Source organism: Herpailurus yagouaroundi, unplaced genomic scaffold (assembly GCF_014898765.1).
Source record: "Herpailurus yagouaroundi ecotype Mexico unplaced genomic scaffold, PumYag 161, whole genome shotgun sequence".
In the NCBI taxonomy this organism is placed as follows: domain Eukaryota; kingdom Metazoa; phylum Chordata; class Mammalia; order Carnivora; family Felidae; genus Herpailurus; species Herpailurus yagouaroundi.
The window spans coordinates 10,949,099-10,969,081 of NW_024412402.1; the positions used below are offsets into that span (position 1 = coordinate 10,949,099).

At 56.1% G+C, this 19,983-nt stretch overlaps 2 protein-coding genes and 1 long non-coding RNA gene across 11 annotated transcripts in view; 2 read left to right on the forward strand and 1 right to left on the reverse strand.

Annotated features, from left to right (window-relative positions):
• Positions 1–7,738, reverse strand: part of BCL9L (BCL9 like) — a 28,746-nt gene extending 21,008 nt beyond the window's left edge. The window contains exons 1-2 of one of the 5 annotated variants that reach the window (XM_040483233.1): positions 6,922–7,738; positions 458–515 (exon numbers count right to left, since the gene is read on the reverse strand). The gene's annotated coding sequence lies outside the window, so the exon portion shown is untranslated. The remainder of the gene's footprint in view (positions 1–457; positions 516–6,921) is intronic. The other 4 variants (XM_040483228.1, XM_040483231.1, XM_040483229.1 and 1 more) reach the window with 4 other exon arrangements.
• A 507-nt stretch (positions 7,739–8,245) lies between these two features.
• LOC121035489 (uncharacterized) lies at positions 8,246–9,407 on the forward strand. Its single transcript, XR_005792917.1, has 2 exons — positions 8,246–9,102; positions 9,212–9,407. It is a non-coding gene; the product is annotated as an uncharacterized LOC121035489 (long non-coding RNA).
• A 50-nt stretch (positions 9,408–9,457) lies between these two features.
• The window catches only part of UPK2 (uroplakin 2), a 22,448-nt gene continuing 11,922 nt past the window's right edge, over positions 9,458–19,983 (forward strand). For 2 of the 5 annotated variants that reach the window (XM_040483239.1, XM_040483237.1), the window contains exon 1: positions 15,556–15,849. The gene's annotated coding sequence lies outside the window, so the exon portion shown is untranslated. Of the gene's footprint in view, positions 10,693–15,027; positions 15,276–15,555; positions 15,850–19,819; positions 19,914–19,983 lie in introns of those variants that run through there. The other 3 variants (XM_040483236.1, XM_040483238.1, XM_040483235.1) reach the window with 2 other exon arrangements.

The following is a 19,983-nucleotide window of genomic DNA, read 5'->3' on the forward strand; positions in this document are numbered from 1 at the left end:
TGTGTGTGTGTGTGTGTGTGTGTGTGTGTGTGTGTGTGTGTGTGTCTAGAGGCCAGGGCAGAAACCACATTACGGTGGCTGGTAGCCACCCTGGCTTTGACTCAGCCAGCTGAGGCCAAAGCCGGGACAGAGCGGGGCAAGTACTTGGGATGACCAGGAAACTGTACCTTGCCCTCCAGGGGTGATTGGCCAGGAGCTCCCCACCTCCCACCGGGATGGGATCCAGCTAAGAAAAGGATTGGGACTTTCACTGGAGTGGCGCTTTAACCCTTCCTGCCCCGCCCCGCCCCAAGGCTCCGCAGCTCCCCTCCAATGGGTGTAAGAGAGCGAAAGGAGAAGTGGGGGCAGAAAGCCAGGAGGAGGGCGCCCAAGACAAAAAGCCAAGCGGGAGACTCTGGCAGACAAGAGAGCAGCGAGGAGGCTGCGGAGGGCACACACAAGCACACGGAGCTCTCACCTCAGGAGCAAAGTGTGACGGGCTCAGGCTCAAGGGTGTGGTCTGGGAAGGGGGCTCCCTGTGGAGAGACGGTCAGAGCTAGAAGCCCAAGCCAGCAATCTCTGCCCCTGCTCCTCCCATAACCCCAGCCCCTCCCCCAACATGCACACCACATAAACGTGTACACACAGACACACAGCCTGCAGCTCCAGGAAGTCTCTGAGCAACTCGGACACCCCCACCCCACCCCCCCCCACCAACTCCAGAACTTCTGTGGATTGGCTGGGAGCCAGGCCTGACCCAGCTGCTGCACCACACCGCTCCCCCTCCCTATCCTGGAAGCAGGAAAGGAGAAGGCACTGGAAGATGCCTTTGAGAGAGAGAGGAGGGGCCGATGACTCCCATGACCTGGCCTGAGGTTCTGGGGGAAAGGATGGATGGGGAGACCTGAGGACCCTGGCTTTCAGTGCCTGCCGCCCCCAGGGCTATCCTATGTCAGAGAAAAGAAGGGTGCCTCTCCTGAGCCCCTGTGTGGTCTCTTTGGCTACACCCCTTATCCCCTGAAGACGCAAAATCCCCACCGGCCTCGGTGGGAGGACCTGGGGTAAGAGAATCAGGCTTAGCCGTTCAGTAGGAGGGGGGCTGGGTGAAGCTCCCACAGGCAGGCGGGAGGGAGGCTGGTGGCTGGGCTCAGTTTGTACTGGGGGTCAAAGGGGAGTTCTTTTCCGAAGAATTCTGGGAGAGACGCCAACTAGAGCAAGCTGCTAACCACCCCTCCCTCTCTCTCTCTGCACTGGGGGCAGGGGGGTGTCCCTGCCAACCAGACTTAACCCTGTCCGGACTGTGTTGTTCCCAGGCCCAGGATGGGGGAGTTGGGTAGGAGACTTCCAGTTGAGCTCAACTTCCAGTTCAAGGGGGGGAAGTGCAGAGTTTCTGCCAGAATGAAGCTGGTTCCACATAGCCCCATCTGGTAGCACCCTGCCCTACCGCCACCTGGGTGACTTTTCTAGGCTCATCTCCCGAAGGTGTCTGCGGTGACGTGTGTGTGCGTGTCTCAGAGACAGAGATTGAGAAACAAACTGAAAATTCCTTGCCAAAGCCCTCCCCTTGCTGGGTCACTGAGCACTGTACCAACCTGTGCCTCTACCCCTCCCTTCCTCCCACTGTGTCCTGGGACCAGAGGCCATGGGGGTGGGGGGAAAGGACAGCTTATCCTTCTGCCTACCTCCTGCTGCTGTCTCCACAGGCCCTTGACTCCTACAAACAGCCCCTGCCGTGGCCCTCTTCTTCCTCACTGATTTGACCCAAGTGCTACTGGAGGGAAGCATCCAACTGTAGCCAGAGATCCCAGGATGGGAAACTGAGTCATAGCGAGACATCAGGGCTTCCAGTGCCTGAATCCCAGGCTGACATAACAACATAACTCTGCTATCACCACCCTTGCTTTAGCCAAAAAAAAAAAACCCCAAAAAACAAAAAACAGCCCCTCTGGCACCACCACCCCCTCCCCACCCCACTGCAGAGCACAGTCTAACTGCAGAAGGGACGGATAAGATTCAACATCAGGAAGGACTTCCCAGGATCCAAGCTACAATGGCAGCTGGCCCCACCCCAAATGCCTCATATTTCTGGGGTGAAACATCACACCCCTAGGATTCCAGCCCCTTCTGTCTTCTGTGAAGGTGGGAAACACAAACGTCTTGTGTCGTTTTACTGTCTGCCCCTAGCCAGAGAAGTCAACTTTCCTGAATCTTAAATTAGCCACCACCAAGCTCCCAGGTCTGATATGGCTGGATGTTCCTCATCCCTGCGGGAAGGAAGTGACTGGGGTAGAGGGGTAATCCCCTTTCCTAGTCCTTTCGGGCACCGGGCCTCCCTGTGACAGCCGCCACTGTATCATCAGGTCAAGAAGACGGTGCACTGATACTTTGGGGATCGCTCAACATGCTGGGCATCTGCGAGGGGCAGAGGAAGAGAGGCCAGCCCTGGGGATAGTTTATCCCAAAGTCTCCCCACTCCACCACTTTCTCTCCAAGGACCAGAAGCCTTGGCCCCACTCCAGGAAACCTCCCTATCAAGGGACAGAGGACTCCATGTCCCAGGTCGCTGCAGGGAGACCTGTGACGACACACCCCAGACATGTTCAAAGGGAGGAGGAGAGAAGTGAGAACAGAAGCAGAGCACACACGTGCACAAACGCACACACATCCACACACGTACACTCATCCAAGAGACACAACCCCAGGCATACCCACTCCTTACAGATACTCCCCGTAGGTGCAGCTGAGACACGGACACAATTCCCAAAGATACACATCCGAGATACCTCCTAAAAAGTAACCCCAAACTCCCTAAGAATGGCTCAAAACCCACAGAGGCTGCCATCCTCATAGAGAATGAGGAGATCTCAAGAATCACAAAACACATGGGCCAGTCACACAGAACTGCTGACAGAAGATACACCCACAGTGGGATACACACATACACTGGCGTGCACGCGCACGCACACACACAGAGTAGTATGCACGTGGCTGAGTGTTAGCACTCAAACTCACACACACACACACACACACACACACATACCCTGGCCATGCACAGCGTGAGGTCAGATTAGAGGACTAAGTTCTGGGCTAGTGGGGAGGAGGGGAGGCAGAGGGGGGTGGAGAAGTACTCAGGGATTTCAAAACAATCTTGGTTTCGAAATGCTGGAAATGCTGGATTCAGGGCCATCCCCAGTTGAGGCTGGGGGGGGGGGGGGGGGAAAGGGGGGGGGGAAGACAGGCCGGTGCAGGGCCACGAGCCCTTTGGAGGAGGGGGTTGGACAGAGGGAATCCCAGCCTCCTCTGGGAGAAGGGGGCCTAGAAGAGACACCAAGGTTAGGAGGGGCAGGTGGTCCAGAACCAAGCAGGAAGGGCCTGGGGTGGAAAGGAGGCAAAAGAGGAGAGGGCTCCCCTTTGGCCACTGACTGAAAAAGTAAGAAGACAGGGAGGCCACCCCTCCCCTGAGGAGTGAGAGGAAGAGGGAAGCTGCCTGTGCCCACTTCCCCCAATTATGGGCAGTGGTAAACACCTTCTCCCCTACAGAGTAGCCCCCTGGCTGCCCTTCTCCACCAGCTAGCAGAGCCCCAAGGTGGGCCCAAAGCTAAGGGGTCCAAGAAGGTGGGGGGATAGCTAGGCCCTGCAGGGCTCAGAGATCTTTCCTGGGACCTGAGCCTCCCCATACTCAGAGCAGGGTGGGAGACAGCTGCCTGGGAACCAGGAGCTTCCCTCTTCTTCATGGGGGGGGAGGAGGCTTTGGGGAGACTGAGGGAGTACAACACACCCCCGCACCCAGGAAGTCACCCCTTTCCTCCCAGGGCAGCAGAATGCCCTCCATGCCCCTCCCCCAACCTCTGGGGAAAGTCGGCAGTTCTCTCCCAGGGAAGGGAGGTCAGGCCAGGCTGGGGGTGGGGCTCTGGAGGCCTGGCCCTGGCACCCGGCAGAGGAAATTCCAGGCTGTAACTCCAGGCTGCCTTTAGGGCCGCCCATCCAAGTGACATGCAGCACCTCAAGAGTGCTAGTACGGGGGCGTCCTCCACTGAGACCCTCAGCTCCCAGCCTCTGGCTACCTAGCCCTCCAATGGGCTCTAGCCCCAGCTCTAGTAGATAAAGGACAGGACCTGGGGAAACTTAGGACTCTCTGGGCGAGCCTCCACCAGCCCCATCCTGGCCCCTTGGCCACTCAGAGCCTCCTTTTCCCAGATCCCCGGGGGGCAGCCCCTACAGTGTGGCTAAGGGTGGGCAGCTGCCAGAGCTGGCAGGCAGGGGCACAGATGCCAAACTACAGCAGCCGGGCGCTCAACAGGTTGAGCCAGTCCCTGGAACAGCCAGCCCCACCCCAGGGAGAGCGGGCCTGGCAGAGGCTCCCTGCCCGCGGCACCCAGCCTGTACCCGCTTGGCTCCCACGGCTGCCCACTTTCCCACGGTACCATCCCCCTCTGCCCCCTCCCCCCCGGGTCAGCACCCGGGCAGCGCCCAGGGTTCCTGGAGTAAGGAAGGGATGCCATTTCCCCGTCACCCCTGGATGCCAGGCTCTTGGGGTGCCTCACTACCAGCAACCAAGGAGCCCCAGAAGAGCAAGCATGGCATCAGGACAACAAGAACTCCAAAGTGCCCCCCACCTCCTTGCAGGCTTTTCCCGGTCCTGGGGAGACAGGACACTCAGACACCCTGGCTCCCTGCAGCTGCCCCGTCCCCTGGGCGCTGGGGCAGAAGTTCAGCCTGTGGCGCCAAAGGCAGTGTGGGGGTGCCCCCAGCTCCTGTCTCAGACTCCCTGGAGAAGGGGCTGCAGAGCTGGGTGACCGCTGGCCCCTTCCGCTCTTGCCAGAGCTTCTGCTACCTGCAGTGCTGGTCCCTTCCTTCCACCCCACTCCTGGGCTCCACGGAGCTCCGTCCCAGCCACTCCCCCACAGGCAGGCATCCCCCCTTTGCAGGCATCTCCTTTAATCTAAAGCAGGTGCCAGGCATTCCAGCCCTGGCTGAGTCGACATTGCCACCCACTAGGCCTCTGCCCAGAAGGCTACTGCCCTGCTCATTCATGGAAGTCGAGTCCCCAGCCCAGGGCTCCCACTTAACCCAGGTACCCAGACACTGGGGTGGGGGCGGGGGGCGGGAACTCCCCAGACAGGCACGGGCGCCCAGCACAGGTTCAATAAGCAAGTTCACTGGACCCCACGTTACCACTGCTGTGCTGGCCCCAGATTTCTGTGGACCACCAATCCCTCTCCAGGACTCTGTAATCTCTTCCTGCCTTGACCCTCAACCCCAGTAGTTAAAGACTCCTTTTGAACCTCCACATGGACCTCCACAACCCATCTCCAGCCATAGGGCCCCTGCTATCCCAAGCATAAGAGTTACTCTGGATCTAAGATTATGCCATTCTATCCCTGACCAGCACCTTCGGGAACATTAAGCTCCCCTTCCCCTAATCAAGAACAACACAGGTAAGCAGAGAACCTCTGGAGGGAGGCGGCGAGAACCAGACCGGGTTCTCCAAGGCCAAGGAGCCTGATCTCTTAGGGGAGTGAGCACCTTCCTCCCTTACCAGACTTCCTCGGCCCCTCACCTTCCTTGCCCATTCTCACTGGGTCCTGAGGCTTCTATCAGCAGACAATTCACAGATGACACCAGAAAGACAGGGCCTAATCACGCTCTTCCCCTGGGGCCACGAAAGCATGGTCTTGACCCAGAGAAGGCGAGATGGTGCTGGGGGTTGTGGGGGGCAGCAGAAAAGCCAGGCCCAACAGAAGTGGCTGCTTGCTGGAGAGGCTGAGGAGCAGGGAGAACCGGGGCCGTGGAAGCCCAACCACCCTGGAGGTCTCACTCAGAGAGCTGCCCAGAGGCATCAGTAGGATTCCAGCTGATACAGTGTGCAGACAGCTTTCCTAGGTAAAACAGGAAACCAAGGCCAAAGATCAAGTGGGCCTCAAGCCCCCTATCCCATGGCTCAGTCACATGCCCAGCTCACCTTTCCCAAGCAACACTTTTTCTCTCTGCAGCAGAGCACCAACCCCCCCCCCCCCACACCCAGACACAGACACACACCCCAAGCAGCAGACAGACTGAAGGAGGAGGGAGGAGGGGTGTCAGAAAAACCCGGAAGGAAGGAGGCTGGACAGACAGACAGAAGCAGATCCTGGCTTCACTGCTCCAGAGAGACACCCTCCAGACTCCCAGACTGTGAGGGACACTCTCTTTCTCTGCTCCCAAGAGGGAGAAGGCGAGAGTAGACTTAGTGTCTCCTGAAACCAAATTCCAGTAGCTCTGGGATAGGACATACCCCCAGACAAGTGAGAAGCCCTAAGCCTCACTTCTCTTCCCCATATTCATCCCCCACGGTCTCCGGGGGGACCAAGGCAGAGGGAGCCTCCCCTTAGCAGAGCAGGGACACCTCCAAGGAACTGTGCGACTGCCCCACCCCCCAGCCAAGCCCACACCACTGAGAATCCTTGGCCGGGAGACTCCTCCAGTCACAGCCCCTGCTGCACCTAGGCACTGCTTGGGGGCAGAGGGTAACCCCAGCAATCCCCAGTCCCAATGTACCTCTTTCTGGAGGCTCCCATTAGCCAGGGGAGGAGTGCTGGGGTGCTGAGACCCAAGGGGTTGGTGAGCCTGGGAGGGGGACTACATCTCCCAGAAGCCCCCAGGGCAGGGTTGCTGCTCCAGCTGGCCCAAGGCCGGCCTTGTTCTCTGCGCTAGGGTGGCAGGGTCCCCTGATTGCCCCTAAGCCCTCCCCCCTGAGCTCTGGGGCTGCCAACCTGATTGGGGGCCCAAGAGTAGCCACCACAAACCCTGAGGGCGTCCCCCACCTCTTAAACGGCCTAGGGGTGCGTGCCAGAGGGCAACAATCAGACTGTGTTCCCCCTTCCCAGTTCGAACTGGATCTCCCTCCTCGCGCCTCTGCCTGCCTGGCATGACTTTCGCCCTCGGCCCCAGCCCACCCCTCACCTCGCGCCGGTCGGGGGTCCTCACGCCAGGCCGGAGCTGGACACCATGACCAGGTCAGGGTCGGTGACTGGATTGGGGTCCTCCGGGTTGCCAGTTGGAGGTGCGGAGGGGGGCGGGCAGGCGGTGATCTTTTGATGCTGGATGCCTTGATCTCAATACCAGCCCGGGCCGGGAGAGGGTATCCGGGGGTCTCTGGGCGCCTGGGTTCCTGCCTCCCAACCGCCGAGCATGGTCTTGGGCGCCGGACACCGGCGGGAGAGCGTGCACACCCGCCCGGCCCGGGGCTCGGGGCTGGGGTCTCGGCCCCGAACCTCAGGGCTCCGGCTCCTGCTCCTCCTCCCTTCCTTCCTTCCTTCCTTCCTTGCTTCCTTCCTCCCTTCCTTCGCCTCCTCCTTTCACTTTCCCCGAGGCCCGCGGGGACGGCGGGCGCGGGGCGGGGAGGGGGCTGTCTGGGCGCTTATTGTTGGTCGGACGCCGAGGGTCCGGGTCGCAGCCCCCGGGCGGCGCGGCGCCGGGGGACCCAGGCGTGCGGGCGTCCGTCCGGCTGGCTCCGGGCGGCGGCGGTGGTGCAGCGGCCCCGGGTCCGGGGCATGTCCGGCCACTGGCTCCGCCGCGCGCCGCCGCCTCCCCGGGCTCCCCTGCGCTGCCGGAGCCTCGCTCGCCCCTCCACTCGGCTCCTCTCCCCAGCCTGAATAAGCATCGGGGCTCTCTGGCTGCCTCCTTCTGCCTTCATACCAGAGCCCGGAGAGGCCCCTGTCAAAATAAGAGCTCCCCCATCTCGCTCGCCTCCTCGCCCAACCCGGCTCCCCCAGCCTCCCAGTGGTCTGACTCGGTAAGGCGCCCGGCCGGCTGGCTAGCGGGAGGCAGGTTGGCCCGGGGGCGGGGAGGGGGCTTCTACCCTTCTCTCCTCCCCATTCCTGAGGACTGGGCACGAGACGCCCCAACAACATCCCAGGCAACAGAGATTTGACAAACCTACCCTCCAATCTACACTGATTGGAAGGAGTGGGAGTTGCCTGGACTTCCCGCAACCCCCAACACACACACACACACACACACACACACACACACACACACACACAAATATTGGGTCCCCTTTTCACTGTACCCACCCACATTCATTATGCACTGAGCATCTCTTTATTCATCTTTCTTTCCTAGTAGATCATGAGGTCCTTGAGGACATAGACTGAGTTTTTTCATCTCAGTCCTCAGCCCAAAGTGAATGCTAAGAAAATGTTTGTGGAAGCAAAATCTTTGTCTTCGCAAAAGAACTCTCTCCTAATCTCAAAGTGCTCCACGCGTGGGCGCACGTGCACACACACACACACACAAGGCCCTATAGGAGGATAGATGCAATGAAAAAGAAATTGTAAAGCCCTTTTAAAAAGCATTTCACCAATGTGATTTCGGTGTTCACCACAAGCCCATGAGAAAGATGTTATGGCCCCATTATATCGGTGAGGAAACTGAGACTTGCATTTGTTAAGGACCTCCTCAGGTTTATACGGCTAGAACGGCTAGAACGTGAGAAGCCCAGAAGTGGAATTCAGGTCTCCTTATCCCAGGACACTTTCCCTGTATCCCCCTGCTCCCACCTAAAATTAATACCAACAAGTAACAAGCATGGGCTGCTTCAGAAAGAAGACCAGCAAACCTGTTTGCTCCTGATATTCAGTTCCACTGCCCTCTCTCCTCCCCTTCGGATAGATGGTCCCCAGATAGCTCTAGTTCTTACAGACCGCCCTCTCTCCTGACTACCTCTCCTTACATCTATGCCACTCAACTGAGTGCTTACTTAACGTTTTGTTTCTCCTGTATATATGTTTGGTTGCCCCAAAAGATTGAGGGCCCAGACCATGCTTTCTATGCCTCTACATTCCCCACAGCACTCAAATGCTGGGCTCATAGCAGGGCTTTCGTAAACACTTATTTGGTGGGTTGATAGTGCCAGCAGCTGGGGCCTGGGCAAGGTCTGAGGAGGCACAGGTGGAGATGAGGGAGAAACCCTCAAAAACAGATAACCCCTGTGTGAGCCTCACATCGGTTTACAAATCATTTTCATGCACATTATCTCTAGATCATGTTTTGATCCAATCAACAAAACTTCCCCAAGTGCCTACTAACTGCTGTGCCAAACACCAAGCTGGGTCAGGAGTTGAATCATCACAACCTCATGAGGTAGGTATTCCCACTTAAAGGAAAAGAAGACTGAAGCCCAGAGAAACTGGGCTCAGGTTTGAAAGATCCTAGAGCCTAGGCAGTAGGCTATTTCCTCTCCTCTCTCCAGGGTCCTGTGGATATACGTGAGCCACCAAGGCAAAAGGGCCATTTCTCAAACAGCGTGCTGGTTAGAAGGAAGGGCCCACCCCATTTGTGTGGATCAGTCTCCCCTTACATACATGACAAACCACATGGGCTTGTTATGATCCGTTTGGCACAATGCCCGGTTCACAGGAGGTCCAGAAAACTGTTCTCAGGAGTGAGAGCTGTGTTGTAAGAGGTCTGTTAAATGGGGTACACAGTAAGTTCAAGCGTATTCGGCATGTCCTGTGGAGCAGCCATGTAGAGCGCTCCCCTGGGTGGGGCTGTGACTCATTGCCCCAGCGTAGGTTCCAGGTCGGGATGCGGAGCTGAGCTCCGAGCAGCCACGAGTTCTGGGTGGAACCCTGGAGCGAGCGAGGAGAGGAGAGGGGCCGGCGGCCCACTGCCGGAATCGAGCGGCTCCCTCTACTGGCGAACTCGGGGAATCACCAGGTGTTTCCGTGTATCTGTGTGTCACCGTGTCACGAGGAGTGTCACAGGTGTGTCAACGAGTGTCGCTGGAAGTGCCAGCACGGGTAGAGGTGAGTGAAGGTGCCTGCTCATGGAGCAGTGTGGGTGCGACAGTGCCATGCGGGCCTGTCTCTGCAACCACAGAATGTACACACACAACCGTATCATGGAATACAATTTACTTTGGGGCTGGAGGCGGAGGGGGAGTGAGGAGGGCGGCTCTAGGGCTGCATATTATCTGAGATTACCTCGTGAAGTGATTAGGACGAAAGTCGGTTCCAGCTGAGACTCCTCACCAACCCCATACCGATGGGAGGAATTCAGGACTGAAGAACAGTTCTTGGGAAGGCACTCTATCCCCTAAAGGAACTGACGACCCAAGAAAGGGTTAACTTTGAGCCCTACAGTGGCTTCAATCATTGGCTCAGAGCACTGTCAATCAGAGTTCTGGGGCGGGGTTCTCGGGCCGCCTGCGGACTGCCCAGGGCCCCTCGCTTGCCCCTAGACCCCCACATCATTTCACTTCTGGGCTGCGCCCACACCCCTATCTTGGTGGAGACACCTTCCTGGGCCTGGAGGAAGAGCAGATCCGGGCATCCTGGCTTCCCCACTCACTCCAGCTGCCTGGCTTCCTGATAGATGGTGATTATTATATAATAGACCTGCTGGACAGAACCGTGCCAGCGCTCGGAACACTTTGCCCCCTCCTCGAAGCGTGCCCCAAGGTCTGGCACCAGCCGCACCAGAGCCCGCTGCCCAGCTCTGCCGGCTCCCCCAGCACCACCTCCACCCCCGGGCGGGAGACCCCTGGGCCACCTTCCCCGGTGGACCTGGGGCCACGTCTTGGGATGGGGCGGGCGCCAGGCTGGGAGTCGGGCGGGCGCCCAGCAGGTCTCAGTGTCGGCCTGCAGAGTTTGGCTTTACCAGCGCCTCGCCGGGATTGTGGGACCCACCTGGCTCCTCGAACCTGAACTTGGAACTTGGGAGCCAAAAGAGGTGGGGATAGGGGGCGCAGGGGCCAGGGTGGAAAGGGAAAGAAGTTTGGGGAAGGTGCGGGGGCAGGAAAAAGGAGCCTGGGTGAGGGGGCCGGCAGGGGCAGTGGGGGAGGGACTCTTATCCTGACAGGGCTCCCGCCTTCCCCGACTGGAGGGTTTGGAAAAACTGAGCAGGCAGCCAAGGCTTGGCTGGAAATCCTGCAGCCCACCCTCCTGGGGACACAAAGCTGGAGGGCGGAGGCAGGGCGGGGGAAGAGAGCACGACCCCGGGGAGGGCAGGGCCTCTTTTGGGGCTGGGGGCCCAGGGGCCAGGTCCCTGGGGAGGGGGTTCCTGGCGCTGTCTCCCTGCAGTCTGTTGCCCCCTTCTCCTCCACTCCCCCTCTCCTCGCCCCCCCTCCTCCCCCTCCGCGGCTCCAGTCTTGCAGATTGCGGGCAGACTTAACTCCTTGAGTGCCAGCCTGGTGGACTCCGAGGTGGTGACGCTGGGAGGGAGGGAGGAAGGAAGGAGGAGACTCCGGACCCCACTCCCACCACTGTTTAACACCTTGTGGCCCGGAACGCAGTCTCGGGATCTGGGCTGGTCAAAGCCCTGGAAGGTTGCCTGGTACTCGAGGAGAGATACACAAAACCCGGCACCCGAGAGCTGCGTAATCTGGCCCATTCTGCTGCCAAATCTTAACCGTCTACACTCCCGCCACCCCAGTCCTCTGTGTCTCTCCCTCCACTCTTCGGTCGCCCTCCCCCCACTACCCGACCCACCAGTCGTTACAAAGGTCCCCGGCCGACAGAAGGCTCGTGAGAACCCGGAAGTCTGGGTTCTGTGGCTGCCCCAGCATTCTCTGTATCCTCTGTGAGGCCCAGCGCGGGTGACCACAACCCGTGCCTCTTTTGCCTCCAGGGGGCTCCTTCACCTTTCAGCGGAGGTAGCTGCCCAACTGAGGCAGGGAATGGTAGCCTCCGCCAGCCCCGGCTGGAACAGGGGCCTGAGTAACTGGAAACCTTGACTTCACCTCCACCCTAGCCCCTTTCTCGGGCAACACCCCCTGCGCCATCAGATTTGCCTTCCAGTTCGGCTCTGAATGACTCTGCCCGAGCAAAGTAAACCAGGCCAGGCAGGAAGGGGTTAACGGAGCTAGCCGACTCCGTGTGAGAGCCAGGTGAGGCACCGCCCATCTTGGCCCTCAGGTGTGTGTGGGTGGGGACGTGGAGAGACACCGACCTAGGGGCTGCTTTTTTTGCCCCCTGGTGGCTAGATCTGGCCTAGCAGTTGCAGGCGGAAGCTGCGCGCCGCGCCGGTGGGGATGGGTGCAAAGACTTTGCAAGACAGTTAGAGGACTCCTCCTGCGCGAAGAACACTTCCGGAGGGAAAGAGAATCCTCTGGGAGAGCTCGTGGAAGCAGGGAACTCCCACAGGCCCTGCCATGTCCCCCTCACTCAGCGGGCTGCCTCAGCCACTTCCAGATCTTTGCCCTCGGGGATTCCAACTCGCGGGTCTCAGGTGCCCAGGGACCTGGAAGAGGGAGGGGGGAATGAAGACATAGGCTCTGTCTCAACCTAATAGAGGAGGTCAATCGCGGGGCGCTGCTCCTCACCTTCTTTTTCTTCTTGTGCCCCCAGCCTTCCCAGAACTCCCATTCCCTCTGGACCCCAGCATCATATTCAAACCGGTAGTCAGGCTTCGGAGCTCCTACCAGCTACCCTGGCACACCTCAGCTTCCCTCCCCTCCAGCCAAGTGGCCCTCTGGGTTTCTCCTCATAAAAGAATCCCTCTTGAGGGATTCTAGGTGCTCACAACCGCTTCCCCTTATCCCCCTCAGGGCTTGAGACCCTTCCTCCCCCTCCACCCCAAGCCCTTCCAGGTTATTGAAGGCCTTGTTCTTGCGGGCTTCCTTTCTTCCTTCTTTTTTGCTGTTCCTTTCAGCTGGCTCACTTCCCTCCCTCTCCCCATTTCCCATTATCCTCTAAGACTTACTTTCTTGCTTGCTTGCTTGCTTGCTTGCTTGCTTGCTTTCTCTTTCTTTTTCATGTTTATTTATTTGTTTTGGAGAGAGAGAGACAGAAAGTGCATGCATGGAAGGGGCAGGAGGGGCAGAGAGAAAAAGAGAGAATCCCAAGCAGGCTCTGAGCTCACTGCCAGAGCCCAACTCATGACCTGAGCCCAAATGAAGAGTCAGGCCGACTGAGCCACCTGGGCGCCCCAAGAATTCCTTTTTCTGTGGGCACTTCATGCACACAGGGACCCTGACTGACTCAACATTTCCCTTTTCCTCCTGGAATCTTTCTCTGACCAACCCATGGACTTATTCATTCAAAAACCATTTTTCAGGACCTACTATGCACTGGGCACTGGATGAGACGATGAGTATGTGTTGGGGAACAAGACAGATGTGTCACCCTCAGAGCCTGCAGTCTAGGTGGGGACGGATAAGTGAACAAGTGATCTCAGTTCATTGTCATGAAGCCTTGGGGAGCATCTCGGAGAGACACCTATCCTGGACTTGGGAGTCTGGAAAGTTTCCGGCTTGGGAGCAACATCTGAGCTGAGACTTACTCTAGCCTAAGGTGTGGTTCCGCCCAGGTGAACAGTACATCTCACTGGAGGCCTAAAGATAGAACAAGATTCCAACAAGGGACCTCACCAGATGTTATGGGGGGGGGGGGGGGGGGGGGATCACAAGGGCTGCCCCCCCAAAAACCCCATTTTTTTTTAAGAATTTTTTTTTTTTTTTTTTTTGGGCGCCTGGGTGGCTCAGTCAGTTGAGCTTCCGTCTTCGGCTCAGGTCACGATCTCACCGTCTGTGAGTTCGAGCCCCGCGTCGGGCTCTGTGCTGATAGAGATAGACAGCTCAGAGCCTGGAGCCTGCTTCGGATTCTGTGTCTCCCTCTCTCTCTAACCCTCCCCCACTCATGCTCTGTCTCTCTCTGTCTCAAAAATAAAATAAAACATTAAAAAAAATTTTTTTTAAGATTTTATTTTTTATTTTTCTGACTTTGAGATTTTATCTTTTAAGAGCCCACAACCCCAAGATCAAGAGTCGCACGCTCTACCGACCGAGCCAGCCAGCTCTCCCCCAAACAACCTATTTCTAATAAATTTTCCAAGTCCCAAAAGAGGACTAACCTGAGAATCTAGAGTATGTGACCTTGGCCTAGTCACACCCAATCTCTGGGCCTTAGTTTTTTCAAATGGAAATCAAGAGGGTTGGAGTTTATCTTCAGGCTCTTTATCAGGAAGATAGCAATTAAATAGAAGGCTTGGTTAGTTAAGAGAGAAATACTCACTTAGCTCTGGTGGGCTTGGGGAGGGATAGCAGCATTCAGAAGCCCAGGAGAGGCTACCACAAGCAGGGGCCCAGAGAAAGCCACCTCCTACCCCTCACCGTACACGTTGACTGGCAGGTTTTTTTTTTTTTCCTTCAATGTTTAGTTTAATTTTTTTTATAACAACGTTCATTCATTTTTGAGAGACAGACTGCGACGGGGGAGGGGCAGAGAGAGAGGGAGACACAATCCCTAGCAGGCTCCAGGCTCTGAGCTGTCAGCACAGAGCCGGACGTGGGGCTCGAACTCACAAACTGTGAGATTGTGACCTGAGCTGAAATCGGACATTTAATCGACTGAGCCACCCAGACACACCCTATTTATTTTATTTTTGAGAGAGAGAGAGAGGAGAGAGAATCCCAAGCACACTCCACGCTAATCAGCACAGAGTCCGACATGGGGCTTGAACTCACAAACCTGTGAGATCATGACCTGAGCCGAAAACATGAGCTGGCCACTTAAACGACTGAGTCACCCAGGAGCCCCATAGCCTGGCAGTTCTGAGCGCTGGGAACATTTAATTTCTGCCATCAACTGAAGGCAAGAGCCTTTCTAAGACGGTGCTGGGAGGAGCGAGCATGGGGGCAGGGAGCACACATAGGATACATTTAGTTGCTGCATTAATTTGCTCTCAAGTGTAGCACTCCAGAGCTTTTGTTTTTAAGAGATAGAATGTTCGCAAGTAAGGAAACTGAGGCCCAGAGTGGTGGAAGGACTTGCCCCACACCACGTGGCTGGTGAGCAACGGCTAGAAGCGATGCCCAGGCCTCCTGATTCCCAGTCCAGACCCTCTCCACCACACCACTGTAGCATTTGCTTCCAACTTTCCATTGGACTTCTTCCTGTGTCTGGCTCATTTCCCTGGGAGGCCACGAGATCTGGGAAGGCAGGCTTGGCCTTCTTATCTGGACATCCCCCAGAGCCTGGTGCAGAGCTCTGAACACAGGGAGGGGTGCCCAGATGCCCCAGGCACCCCCATTCCCCCTTTTCTGTCTCACCATGAGTCTCTTTACAGGCACGGATCTCTCTGGCCCAAGGGAAAAATGGCACCCTTGGATTGTGGACAACCCCCTGAACGAGGCATATCCTCAGTCCCAGCAGGGCCTAAAGCCTGCTCTGTGACTTCCAGAAACCGCTCTGTGATGGACTTCCGGGGGCCTTATTTTCTCCATCTGTCAAGACCCATAACCCCTTCTAATTGCTAGGGTACTTGGAACTTGAAGTCCCAGATGAGGAAATGTTTTTACAAGATGTAACTCTGAGGTAAGGGAAGAAGCTTCACGATCCAGTCTGTTTCGCAGAATCCCGCAGCCTCGGGACCCCGTCTGCTGGGACTAGGGTACCGCCTCACGGGGTGCCCACACCCTCGCACTGTGCTGGACCCCGCGGAAGTTGCAGGATACGAAACCTGAATCTATTCTGCGATCCCGCCACCTAATTTCCCACAACCAAAAATAATTTCAACAAGGAATCCCAGTTTTCACTTGTATCTCTTCGGGCTGCTCCGGTTCATAACCTACAACGCCGCTTGTTAAAATTCCCTTCCCCCTTTTCTGCTACACCTTGCAGCAGCTACCTGTCTCTCTGCCTCTCTCTGTCCTCTGGAGTCAACACAGCTTTTCTGCCTCTCTTTGCCCGATCTCTTCTCCTTAGCGTATGGACTGGCTTAGCCTGTCAGGCTTCATTATTTTCCATTTCTTTCACCCGTTACCCAGATTCTAACACACAAGGAAGCGGCTTGGTTCCTGCCTCCTGTTTCTCCCCGGCTATTCCTCCAGTTCTCTGTATCACAAAAGCCCTGGAACTGAGTGGGCCTAGACAAGATTTCCAACAACAGGTGAGGGATAAAATTATCCTGGGGTGGGGGCAGGGAGAGGGGAGGCAGAGGGAGGCTGAGAACAGTCAATGATGGATAAGTTTTGATCCTCTAACAGGCACCTGCCCTCAAGGAGCTTATGAGGTGGAGACAGTTAAAACACAATAAACGTTGCTAAATAATTAAAAGATGTGGACCTGATGTGATCAGCGCGGCATCCTCGGGGAGACCTGTGGAGAAAGAGGAGATTGACCTCAGGTCCAGGGGAGGGCAAGGGCTTAGTAAGGGGCACAGAAAGAAGAAAAGCAATGGAATCACAGATCTTGGTGGGAAGCGGCCTCAACAAAGAACAACTACCTAGTTCAGGTTCTTTCTGATGCTCAGCTAACAGCCCTGGCAAGCAGGGGATCAATCACCGTCTTCTTGAACGCCTCCAGCCGTGGGAAACTTACTGTCTCCCAAGGAAGCCAGTTCCATTTATGAACATTTGTGGGTTTTTTTTTTTAAGTTTATTTCTTTATTTTGAGAGAGAGAGAGAGAGAAAGAGAGAGAGAGAGAGAGAGCTTGTGCACCAATGGGGGAGGGGCAGGGAGAAAGAGAGAATCCCAAGCAGCCTTCATGCTGTCAGCACAGAGCCCCATGTGGGGCTTGATCTCATGAACCATGAGATCATGACCTGAGCCAAAGTGATGAGTCAGACATTCACTTAACCGACTGAGCCACCGAGGTGACCCTGGCTTTTGGTTTTAATTTAAGTAATTTCATATATTTAAAGTAAGTCTAGGCCCAACATGGGGCTTGAACTTACAACCCTGAGATCAAGAGTCATATGCTCTACTGACTGAGCCAGCCAGGCAGCCCTATGAATGAGCATTTGTTTTTCCTTCCTTTGAGCTGAACTCTCTCCCAGTGGTCTTTACTTATTAGTCCGCACACGCTACCTCCTCGGGTCACAAAATGTAAGACTAGTTCTTCCTCCTCATGATAACCCTTCACTTATTTGAGCTTCAATGACTCCTGACTCTTCTCCTCCTACCCAACCTAAATATTCCCAGTTCAATAAACCCTCACTCCCATGATAACACCTGGCCAACTTAGAGTCAAGCAAGGCTGTCAATCCTCTCCTTTATTCCAAATACCATATCTCTATTAATACGACCTACAATTGAATTTACTTTGGCAACCATATCATGCTGATGACTCAGACTGAACTTACTAAACCCCTCATTTCTGTGATTCTGTTTCACCCGAACTGCTTTTTCTTTTTTCTTTTCTTTTTCTTTTTTCTTTTTTTTTTTCACGTGAACTGCTTCTAAGCCTCACCATTGTACAATGCTGAGGTCTTACACGGACCTTTGATCATTTCATCTTGTTAAGTTGGCCTGACATTCTACACATGGAGACGATTGGGGGATCCTTATCTTGTCCTTCAAAGTGTTTACTATCCTTCCAGGGCTATATGTGTGAAATGTGCTACTACGTTTTCATATCAGATAATGATAAAAATATTTAACGGGACAGCGATGAAGACAAAACTCTAAATGACACAGTTGTCCTCCTGGTTGATACCGGTCTGTGTCACACTGAGACGATGATACATGGTTTTGTAGGTGGGATGGGGTCAGATGGTAATGAGCCTCCAACATGTAAAGAAAGAATAAGAAAATAGATTCAGAAGGTTTTTGAGCACAAGAGTCTTATGGAAACAGGTTGATGTAGCAAAAAATAAAACAAAACACCAACTTTGGAACTCTGTACATCTGAAGCTGAATCTCAGCTCGGTCGCTTTCTCGCTGTAGAACTTTGAGCAAATTACTTTAACCGCTCAGAACATCAATTTCTTCTCTTGTAGTATGGGATAACGCCTCCTCGACTGTGGCGATTAAGTGAGATGATATATATGAAAAGCCTCATACATAAAAGGCTCTCAATAAACTAAGAAGAAAAAGCAGGAGAAGGAAGGAGAGAAGAAAGTCGTGTTTAGAACAGGCTTAGTTTCAGCGGCGGGGGGGGGGGGCGGGCGGGGGCGGCAAATTTATGATAGGCCCAAGTAAAAAATCCAAGTGTAAAATGAGCCTCTGGTGAGGCCCAGATTGACTGCATGCTTGGTCTAGGGCAATATATACGAAATGGCGGAGCGCTGGAAGTGGATGTGGGTGACATTTCAAAAGGAGAAGTGATTCACCTTGGATTCTGGCTACGTGTGTGGAGAATGACAGAGAGGAGACACGGGAACACAGGGGAAATGGATTAGGGAAGAAGGGTTCAGGGGCGTCTGGGTGGCTCCAAGTGTCCAACTTTGGCTCAGGTCATGAACTCACGGTCCGTGAGTTCGAGCCCCGCTTCGGGCTCTGTGCTGACAGCTGGGAGCCTAGAGCCTGCTTCGGATTCTGCGTCTCCCTCTGTCTCTGCCCCTCCCCCGCTCATGCTCCGTCTGTCTCTCAAAAATAAGCCTTAAAAATTTAAAAAAAAAATAGAAGGGTTCGTGTTTAGAGTGGTGGAAGTTGGCAGGATAGTAGGACATCCCAGGGGGTATGACCAACGAGCGGGTGGAGAGATTTAAGGGGAACTGTGTGCAGAAGAAGTCAGAGGGAAGGTTAGGTGTTTCGGAAGCACCCTGGTAGCTGTAGCCATTGAGTCAGGTCTCCGAGGGTGAGGTGGGAAGGTGGGAATCGAACTGACAACAATAGCCTGCAGGACACCCCAGAGCCACGCTGATTTCCCTCCCCCACCGCCCCCACCTGTCAGAGCTGAACCGGAAAAACTCGACCTTACATTCACCTTTGCATCATGGGCCTCAGTCCAGGGCCCCTGGGACCCGAACCCTGTCCCTCTAGGCCTCTCTGCTTCTCGGCCCTGATATCAGAAGGACAGGAGTTCTTATCTGGTCAACGGACTCTAGCTTGTTGCTACAATCATGGGCTGGAAAAGGGAGATTTGGGAGGGGACCTGTAGAGAGAGATTTGGACGGAAGCGGGTGGGGACAAATGGAGAGCGAGTGACAAACACAGAAGCTGGGACAGGCAGGGCAAGGTGGGCACCATGAGTAGGTAGAAATGCGGGCTGATGGAGGAGAAAAAGAGAGACCGAAGGAGGGGGCAGAAAAAAAGATTTGCCGAGAAACTGATGAAGTGCAACTGAGAAAACTGTTGCCATGGTGACGGGTCCAGAGGAGGGAGTAGGAATATCAATCGGATTATGAGTTGGGGGAACGGGGAGGGGGTCGCTCAAGACCCAGAGGCAGCGCCCCCCACCCCCGCTGGCCGGCCCCAGCAGCCCTCCCGCAGCGTGAGGACCGCCTTCCTGAGAGGCCTCCCAGAGGCCAGCCGAGGGAGGACCGTGGGGACAGAAGCATGGGAGGGGCCCGGGGCTCTGGCACTTTCTCCCCTCCTCTCCAGCCTGGGCTGGCACAGATCTGTACCCCCCCCCCCCCACCTCAGCGTGCCTCACTGGCTCTGGGACAACCTGCTCCACCCACCCTACTTTCTGTCCTCCCCACGTCTTCCTCCTCGGAGCCCCCAAGTGAAGCGCGGGGAGGGGACTTGTGTTAAGAACCTACTGTGTGCCCCGCACGGTGTTGGGCACCTCGCGCCTTGTTTCATCCGGGGCCTCACCGCAGCCCCGTGGGCTAGGTGCGTCACCCCCACCGGCGGACAGGAAACCCAGACCAAGGCCCCAAGCTGGAAAGTGGCCGCCGCCGCCTAGCTGGCCCATCTGCTCCAAAGCCATTTTCTGTCCTCCGAGCCCCCTGCCTACCCTTGGCGGCCTGCTTTCCGCCCCCTCAGGCCAGGATGGGAGGTGCTGGGGGGAGGACCCGTTCAAGGCTCGAGCTCCATTCCTAGAGACAGAGAATTGGGGACACTTGAGGCAAATGTGCCACAGCCAGCCCGGCCTCCAGGCTAAGTGGGAGGCGCAGGGGAGCTCAGAGCTCAGAGCTCGGGGCTAGCGGAGTGGGGAGGAAGGGCTGAGGGGGAGAGGACTGCGGGGCTGAGGGGAAGCTCTGAGGCAGGCGTTTCCGGCAGAGCTGAGGAGAAACTTCCAGCAAGGCCCAGTGGGGAGCACTCAGGCTTGCAGCGTCTGAGCTGGTGAGTGAGTGTGACTGGGGGCTGGTGTTTGATTGCAGGTCCCTGCAAGTGGAAGTGGCTATGTGGTGGC